Here is a 10,245-nt window from a genome sequence, read left to right as displayed (position 1 = left end):
GCCGTTAACGCACCTACACACATAGATAGATACACACATATATATACTTTTATACATTTATAGAGTATACACACTGTTCAAATATATTCCAAACTTATGTATATGGATCGTACAGGTTTTACATTAGTGAAAATTTATTACATTTAATATATATTGTTATTGACTATAATATGATAGTATTAAACGTAAGATAAATTTACAAGTTTTCTTAGAAATGGTTGCCTGCTGGCAAAGGAAGTAGCTTCAACAGCAACAGCAACAGCAGTAGCATCCTTTCTAAACGATAAATTTCTTGGACCTTATCCAGCCAGGTTTATCCCCGTTTGTCTTACATTTAAATCCCGTCTAGCTCTGGTTTTCTTATCGATCGAAAACAAATTTCATTGAACTATACTATACTCGAATAACAATAGATTTCTTCTATTTCAATTACCGATCAATACTCTCTCTCTCTCTCTCTCTCTCTCAATCGTCATTGATTTAAGAAATACATTAAACGTATTTCTTACTATAGAATTGGATATTAAATTGTTATTTGTGTTGGTTGTTAGAAAAATAAACGATGTTGAAAGATTAGAAAAAAAATCGAATTCCATGATTTATTTTATGGTATTAACGATTGCTAGAAAAATGAAATATAAAATCAATTTTTCTAATTTTTTGTGACGAAGCTTCGATTCGTTTAAGAAAATTCTTACATCTGATGAATATTTAACTAACAAATTATTTAAAAAACTAGGAAAATGTTTAAATAATTAAATCGTCTAGTTTGGTAGTACAAATTGTTATATCTTGAAGGGTTGAAGTTAGTCTGGCAAAAAAGAGCAATCGATAGTTCTACGTTCGCAAGAAAAAGGTGTGAAGAAGAAGAAGAAGAAGAGGATTTCCGAAAGGGTAGTTACTTCGCGAGCGGCAATTTTCAGTATTTCGAGGATAAGCCGTCCGTGGCGAGAATTTTTTTCCTAGATAAGAGGAAAGGCAAACTTGAGGTTTTTCCACGTATGAGGAATTTCTGGTTCTTATTGACCAACCGTCTTCCCATTCTCTCTTTTTCTCTCACTTTGATATACATTTTCTCTCTCTCTCTCTCTCTCTTTCTTTTTTCTTTTTCTTTTTTTTTTTTCCTTGTTGGTCTTACAAACCTTCCCAGGTTCAATAGCAACACACAACCGAAGAAAAGCTCGATGTAGCAAGGGTGTTTCCAAAAGCAGCTGAGCGTCGAAGAAGAAGAAGAAGAAGAAGAAGAAGAAGAAGAAGAAGAAGAAGGGTAGAACGAGACGCGGGGTTGAAACGGAGAGGATGTCGAAGGGTGAAGGAGGGTAAAGAAGTAGGAAGAGGGTGTACGAGGAGAAGGTGGATGGAGGAGGGGGGGGTTGCAAACGGAAAAGAAATTCCCATTACTTTGGGGAGCGTCGCCTAGAACCCTTCTTCTTCTTCTCCTTCTTCTTCTTCTCCTTCTTCTTCTTCGTTTTCTTCCACCACCTCGTCCACCTACACCACCAATGTTGCTGCTGCTGCTGGTGGTGCCTAGCAGAGCTCTGGCTCGTGGTCTGCCGCCACTATGTGAGAGGGAGGAAAAAGGAGAATAAAATAGAAAGAAAGAAGGAGAGAAAGAGAAAGAAAGAATGGATGAAAGGAAGGTAGGTAGGAGGGAGGAAATTACACGCATGTGCCAGAGCCGGTCTATCGATTTCTCTTGGTACTTTCGAATACCGAAAGACGGCGCCTTCGTAGTCACGTTCTAAACGGCACCAGCACGCCACCCAAAACAGCCTCGCGTATCGTCGCTACCGGGCTGCCTTTTCAAGGTTAACCTACACGTATATACGAACGAACGACAGCTAAGTGCCAAGGTGCCGGTTATCTCTCTGTCTCTTTCTTTCTAACTATTCTCTTTTTTCTATCGTTCGTTTTTTTATTTATTATTTTCCTATTAATGCTCATTCACGAACATTCAACGAACAACAACCCTTATTGCGAGCCCCATCTCTGATCATTTATCAACGAATAATTATTAATTTATATTTACTTATTTTTCACTTTTCCTTCTTTTTCTTTTTATTCTTATTCTTATTCTTATTCTTCTTTTTCTCTTATCGTCGTTTATATTTTGTATTTATATCACATTTACATCGAGCGCGAGTGATTGAACTTAGCGCCCCACGGAATACGAGTTTATAGTTTCCTTTACGAACTTGTGTGTGTGGAAGCAGCATCAAAGTTGGAGAACAGTGAGCAAGAACTTTGTGTACCCTCTGTGATCTTCTTCTTCATATTCTTCTTATTCTTCTGGTAAGTGAGTTTCGCGTTTATTTTTTGGTTCTTTTTTCTTCATCGAAAAATGTTTGTTATTTATTTACATGGATATATATATATATAATGTATATGCACATAGGTATATGTATGTACTCATATGTGCATACACGTGCTTCCAAGGCAAGTTTCTTAGTAAGAAAAGAGTCAAGGAAAAACGAAAAAGGGAGTACCTTGGGAAAGATCAAAGACACTCTCCTTTTCTTCCGGCTTCCGGAACTCATACTTTTCTTTTTTACTTTTTTCTCTTACTTCTTTTTTTTCTTCTTCTTTCTTCTTGTACTTCTCGACTTTTTCTTCGGGTTATTTCCATTGCTCGAGGCGACTCGTAAGAGGTTTTCCTCCTTTGACAAACGTTTCCCTCTTCTTAGTTTCTCTCTCGCGATTCTTATCCACCAATTAGTAAAGACTACGAGACGATGAAAGAGAAAGACAATGACTATGTTTTAGAGAATTGAAGATATTTCTTCTTAAGATTTTTCATCGTTTATATTTCGTTTATCACAATCGAAGAATTCAATATATATTTCTAACTAAACTACGATATTATTTGATTTTATTTTACTTTATTCCTATCGATTCTACATTGGAATACGTTCAACCGACAATTTCGTAGTAATCGAGAATCGATAAGGAACTTAGACACGATGCTTGGAGACTCGTTTCACCCCTCCTCGATCGGTCATCGTTCTAACGGAACCGAAATACTAGGGTTACTAATGATCCTACTTTCTATTTGCTCAAAGTATGATATTTTTGTCATTTTTTGTATTAACAAAGAATATTACTAAACCAATAACAATTATTCTAAAAGCTTATAGATTAATAGAAAATGATGAAACAAATTTGATATTACTAAATTATTTATCTTATATAAATTCCATATTTTTTATTAACTAGATAATTTATAATGAATACGATTGTGTGTGTGGAAAGTAAAACAATAATTCTTAAAGATTTAATCATTAAAAACGATTACATAAATCGTATTAATCATGAAACGTTTGCAAGAATAATAATTAATCCTATACACACAAAACACATGAATAAATATCATTTTTTCTATCTACCTTCTAAGAAAATATTTATTATTCATGAAACACCTGCATTAATCCAATCAAACCTATGTTATTAACACGCATAAATACATTATCTTTTAGTTAATAAATCTTCTTATCAACACACACACACACAAATATCAAATCTCCGAATGGGTAAGAAGGCGGCACGTAGCTGTTGGCAATAAAAATAATCGTAAAGACGATTACAATCAACGTATTCCTCTATCTCTTCTCTCATTTGTTGATACGATCGACATCATCTTTCAAAGAAGTAAATTGACGTAGATAGAGATAGAAAAAGGAATGGGAGAGAAAGTGAGAGAGAGAATAAAAGAGAGAAAGTGTTAGGAAAAGGGTAGAATAGTACTTGCTATTGTACCACACGAGACTATTGCTCGCGATTTAGCTTGCGATGTTAGTGGCGATGGTAATGTTGGTGATAGTAACAGTAACAGCAACAGCAATAGCAGCAGTAATAGTAATACTCGTAGTAGTAGTAGTAGTAGTAGTTGTGATAGAGGTAGAAGTAGATGTGGTAGTGGTGTTGCTAGAAGGGACAGGAATTGTCGACAATACGGCTGTGAGTTTTCAGAGGCAAACCTTTTTCTCCCTCATGCCGGGAGCCACGATAAGCGCCGTTATCTTTTGTCGGGTACGATAATCCAAAGGATCTCGACGGTTTCAGTTCTTTGGCTATCTCCTAGTTCATGTAGAATTTTTTCTCTCTTTCACTCGTTATATTTTTTTTTTATTTTTTTTTTTTTTTTAACTATCATTCTATCTCATTTTCTTTCTCTCTCTCTCTCTTTTTCTCTTTTTCTATTTCTCTCTTGTGTCTAGCAAGTACGGGCCACGAACGCAATCCAGCTGAGCAAGAGCAGCCTGAAGCAATGCAACCGAGTACACACAGAGAGCGTTGAGGAGAGCCGAGCGAGTAATTCTCGAGCTTGTTACGCGGCGCGTCTCGAAAAGAGCCCTCTCTCACTTGTTCCATCCTCTCTCTCTCTCTCTCTCTCTCTCTCTCTTTCTCTCTTTCTCTCTCTCTTTTCCTCTCCTCCTCTCCTCCTCTCTTCTCTTCTCTCTTTCTATCTCAACACGGCGTTAGGTAATTCGAAAGCAATTTGAATTAACGTGCACCGGCAGAGGAAAGTAATTACGAGTTGGGTGGTGTTAGTGCTGGTGGTGAAGCACCCTGCTACTACGATTTATATATGTATATATTTATGTATATACTTATGTATATACTTATATATATGTATATATATTATGTCTTCGTTTACGTATGTATAATATACCTACATATGTACGTATTACAGCTCGAGGTTAGGTTGATTAAAATTTACTATGCAAATTAGATAGCGTTGTGTGGAGTGTATACGATCGGCAATGGCTAGAGGATGATGAGTAAGGGGTTGATGTACAACTGAGGGATGTCGTGAGAAATACGGTAAGAGGGAGAAAAAGATAGAAAGAGAAATGACTGAGAATCGTTCGAGAGTAGGTGGAAGACAGATCGAGTCTCTTATTTCTCAACGTTGATAAATTTCCTCGATCCTATCTCCAAGAACGAATATTAACGGTAGAGTCACGTATTTTCTCTTCCTTTCAAGAGTAAAAGGGAGAGAGAGAGTGAGAGAGAGAAAGAGAGTGGTGAAAGGGGTGGGTGATGATGACTAGCTGCTAGTCGTTTTCACTCGCTTTAGTAGAGATAAGTAGTTTGAATAATTAATCGCGTATTCGTTAGAAACTTCATACTCTCTCATATTCATTTTCTCCTATCGATTGATCGTTAATTCATGGTTTTGGTTTTATCTTTTTTATTACTGTCATAAAATTTAATTTATCTACTCTCTCTCTCTCTCTCTCTCTTTTCTGTATCTGCTTTGGAATTTGAAAGACGTATCCGTGGTAACAAAATTTATAGGAAAAATGTTGTTTTGTAATACATTTGACTCCGATTTTTCTCTCGATACTTTGTTGTTGTTTTTTTTTTCTTCTTCCCCGATGGTAACTTTAAAAGTTTGACTGACGAAGTACTTGATGCGAACATGCAGAAGAAGAAAATAAAAGAATGGGTATAAACTCAATTCCCGAACGTGACTTATTTATGAAACTTCCGAACGATGTCTCTTAACTTTATCCACAACGATCTTTTAGTAAATCGAAGGACGGAAAGGGAAATAAATAATCAGGGAAAACTGTTACGCTTCGTTTGATTTATGCAAACCCAATATCGTCAATTAAGAGACTTCGGTATAGAGTTAACTTTTTCGAGAAAAGTTTAGCGAACAACTCGACGATATTGGATAAAAGAATAAAAGAGTGAATAGGAAAAGAAAGATGAAGGGTGGGGGAAAGGTTTTTAAATTTATATATATACATGTATATACAATATATGTGTAGAGATACATAATTCAAACAACAAGCTTGTGTTAAAGCTCGTTAACTTTTCTCAATAAACTTGTCCCTTGTGCGTGACCAGGTATGACAATGGAAAAAGCAAGTGTAAAAAAAGCGATATTAATTATACACTTCTATTTTATATATAATTCTATACATTTGTTTTTAGAGAATTTTTATTTTTTCAAATTACAGTATAGGGATAAATAATTCGAACAGCCGTAAGCTAAAGCTCGTTAACTTTTCTCAATAAACTATTATTCTATACGTGACCAGGTAGGACAATAGAAAACTTGTCTAAAAGTATTAAAATTGAATACTTCGATTAATAATTTTCATAATTGTAGACATTGATTATACAATTTTTATACTTTTGTTCAATTTAGTTGGAAAATCTCGAGAAAGAAACTGTTTTTGATTTAATCTAAATCGATATAAACATTGTTCGAATATACAATCATGCGAATAGTAGATAACTGGAATACAAGTTTCATTGTATTATAATCTTTCTTTATTTCATTCAATTTTGATTAAAGAATTAGATATCACTGAAGAATATTGTCTTCCAGTGGATCAGAAAGAAAGCTTTCCTTTTTCCCTTTTTCTTTCTACATATACATATATATATATTTCTTTCTATCTTATATATATTTAGCTGTAAGCATAGGCCGAAGGGTGAGTTGTAGCTCGAAGCATGTACACTCCAGGGGTAGGCGAATTGATCGCGTTGGGGTAGAATCATCCATCACCGAGTGACAGTACCGAGCTAAGCCCTCCCTTTCCAAGGCTGCTGCCCCTCTGAAAAGGTAGCTAGGTCTCTTCCCTCCGAACCAAGAGAGAGATGGACACTACCAACGTAGAAGGCGTAAAGGGGATGCTTTCGTTGGTCGGGCGGGGATAAGGGGTGAAAGAGGGACAACGCTGGCGCCCTCCAACGACAGTCGACGAACCAACTATCAACCCCCACGACAATGCTCTACAGATCCCATGGGACAACGCTTTTCTATATATATGTGTATAATTTTTTTTTCTTAGTATGTATTTTTCCACTTCAATCTTTTTCGATAGTCCATCTCTCTCTTTTTTTTTTTTTTTATTTCTCCACTCATTCGTCTCATTGATTATCCTCATATCCCATTATCTCGTTGATATATTTATATTACTATACTTCGAATAATATTCCTCATTTATTTTCATTGCGATCTCACGATAACGTAATTTCGTTTATACCAAAAACGTTATATTATCGTGTTTTGTTACGTTTCATATCATTTTCGTTAGAAATTAGTGATAAATTTAGACGAAATTATTAGCGTTATTATTCATCGACTAAAGTGGCAATTTATTAATGAAAATGATCGTATAATATGAATACGTGAATAATTTGATGAAAAAGAGATAGTAGGGGTCGAATATTGGCTGCTGTATATTGTGTTTTGAAGTTTATATCGCGAAAAGTGAAATATATATTCGCATGAGATATATATACAGTAGATAGAAAATAATGGATAATGATTTTTGCGTCGATATTATTGTGAAGAATCAATTTCTCTTTTTTCTATATATCTCAATTCAATAACACTATTCGACTTTATTCAGTCGAACGGTTTGCTTCTCGAATAAATCCATTCAACGTAATGCCTTTTTCGCTCTAGAAGAAGTTCACTTATCTAGATGATGTTACCGTTACATAAGATCGTCTAATTCGATCTTACGGTTGCTTTCACGATGGAATTAGATTTATTCCTTTTCCTTAAGAAAAGATCACGTAGAAAAGCTTCGGGATCGTAGCTCGAGAGTCACTTATCGATTATTACGTAAACGCCTGGCACGTAACTGAAACTAGAGATAAAGTATGGTGTGTGTATATGTGTGTGTGTGTGAGAGAGAGAGAGAGAGAGAGAGAGAAAAAAGGAATGAGAAAGAAAAGATAAAAAGATGATTCGTTTTTCGTGACATAATAGAATTCTATATTCTTAAAGTGTGTTTCCTATTGGTACGCTTCAGTATATCGAAGATTATAAGATTTTTTTCTTCAATAATGTTGAAGGGGAAACACAAAAATAAGGGGATATGAAAAGTAATACGGAAAGAAAATGGTGTCAAATGTTTGCACAAATTATTCTAACAGTAAATAGAGAATTTTGGGAATTAAATAAAGAATGTGTGATATTCGGATCGTGTTGTGCATTAACAGATTTTGTATCCCAGTAGATTTTTTATTATGGGAATATTTTGGTATTCATTTATCTCGTTGTGAGAGATATATTTGGGAGTATAATAAATTATTTATTAGATAGAAAATATACATATTTCTTCAAAATAACTCATGTTCATTGTTGTACCTGAGTTATATTAATATTGACAAAAAATATGATCATCAATTATCCTTTCCAATTGTCTTCTTCTTCTTCCTCATTTTATTAGGACTTTGTTCTGTTATAATAGCTTTTTTTGTATTGCAATTTATTGTGTATTCCAAAAAAGGAATTGCTTTCCAATTGTGTGTATTCTAAAAAACAATGATTAGAATCCATTGAAAAAGAAAAAAAATAATAAGTTACACACCATATACAGTAGTATGTTAAAAAGAATGTAAAAGAAATAAAACTAGCGTACTCGTAAAATAATAATCATTTCTCGATCGTTACGTAAAACGATTACGAATGAAATGAAACAACGACGATAGGTAGGACGAAAAAGATGATGAGAATGAGTAGAATAAAGTAGAGAAGAGAAGAGAAGAGAAGAGAAGAGAAGAGAAAAAGAAAGAAAGAAGGAATGAGGACAGAAAAAAAAAAAGCAGAAGAAGAAGAAGAGCAGAAGAAGAATTGTGGGAGGAGGATGATGAGAAGTAGGAGAAGAAAAAGGGAGGGGGAGGATGATGGTGGAGGGTAGTAACGCCGTGTTACCGTATCGTCGTAGTTGTCGAGGGAGGTGGTGCATTACCCTTCGTGGGGTAATCGTGGCGTCGCCCTCCACCCTTTGCGCCGCACCCTCATCCACCAGGAGCAGTAGCAGTAGCACCACTACCCTACCCCACCCCATCCTACCCTACCCTACCCTACCCTACCAAAACCCTCACCCCCTCTACTTATACCCTACCTACAATCACACGACTACCAGTACGATCGGTAACGCAGGAAGAACGAGTATCACGAACGTCGTCGTCACCAATACCAACAACTACTACTACCAGCACAAGAAACACCCCCCGCACCCGCCCTCTCTCCACCCCCTCGTCTTCTTCATCCTTGGTCTTGGTCGTCGTTCTCGTCGTCGTTGTGGCGCGCGCCTCCTCGACAGCGCGACGGCAATTTTCTTGATCACGCGACACAAAGGGCGGAAATCAATAATACAGTACGCCCGTAGAAACGCAGGAGAAGAGAAAACGCATAGGACGGAAGCTAACCGGCACAACACCGGCTGCTGTTACTACTACTACTAATACTACTACTGCTGTTATACTGCTGCTGATGCTGATGCTGTTACTGGTGTTGGTGTTGGTGTTATGGATGACGAGAGGGTGGAAACACGAAGGGGTTTTGAGATACGTAATTGTGCGTTTAAACTCGAGGCCACCTTTCCATTTTGAATCAGCATTTGCAAAGATTTTTTTTTTCTGTTTTTTTGTTTTTTTTCTTCTCATGTATATAAGGTGTAAGGATAAAAATAGGAAATCGGACAAGGGGAATGACGATTTTTATGCGTACGTTTAAATCCTAAAGCTTATATTCTTTCAATCTCTCTCTCTCTCTCTCTCTCTCTCTCTTTCTCTTTCTCTTTCTCTTTCTCTTTCTCTCGTCTCATTTTGAACATTTCAAAGATATTTCCTGTACTTGTATAAGAGGGATGATGAAAATAGGGTGGAATTGGAATAGGTAGGGGAATTGTGATTCGTACGTGTGCGTTTAAGCTCTAATACTACCTTATATTATATTCTCTCGTTTTAACGTTTTACACTTCGAAAGCGTGAAACACCCAAGTTTGGTGTATACTTTTGTATGTGTGTGCAGAGGGATGAAAGAAACTTTCATATACTATATATCGTACATAAGTATTTATATATATATATGTATGTATACGTGCTTGTTTAAACTCGAAGCTACCTTTATAATATATTCTCTTACATTTTGAACCCCTCGAAGACCCGGATACACCCAACACTTTATATATATATACCTAAGTGTCCATACATGTGTACGTGTAAGAGAGAGAGAGAGAGAAAGGGATAGAGGTGAGAATGCATTGTGATCCTGCAATGGACCAATATTTGTGGGTACATACGGGAAAGCGTCGCTTCGACATCGCACGTGCGACTATTGCGGCATAACACCTCGATGAAGTTTAGTATGCTCGCGCGCACGCTCAACGACCTCCTGAACCCTCCAAGAGAAAGAGAGAGGAGATATTATAGCTGAGATTTTCGGGTTTGGTTAGGAATACGTATATATATATATATATATATATA

The 10,245-nt window shown here is 36.1% G+C and overlaps 1 protein-coding gene across 1 annotated transcript in view; it reads left to right on the top strand.

Moving 5' to 3' along the window:
• The first annotated feature begins 1,724 nt into the window (after positions 1-1,724).
• Positions 1,725-10,245, top strand: part of LOC106787556 (frizzled-2) — a 134,021-nt gene continuing 125,500 nt past the window's right edge. The window contains exon 1 of the mRNA XM_014749987.1: positions 1,725-2,292. The gene's annotated coding sequence lies outside the window, so the exon portion shown is untranslated. The remainder of the gene's footprint in view (positions 2,293-10,245) is intronic.

The sequence above is a fragment of the Polistes canadensis genome, unplaced genomic scaffold, assembly GCF_001313835.1.
Source record: "Polistes canadensis isolate GaletaPanama2010 unplaced genomic scaffold, ASM131383v1 scaffold_105, whole genome shotgun sequence".
Lineage (NCBI taxonomy): Eukaryota > Metazoa > Arthropoda > Insecta > Hymenoptera > Vespidae > Polistes > Polistes canadensis.
Note: the sequence above shows the minus strand (reverse complement) of the source record. Positions and strands in the feature narration are given on the sequence as shown.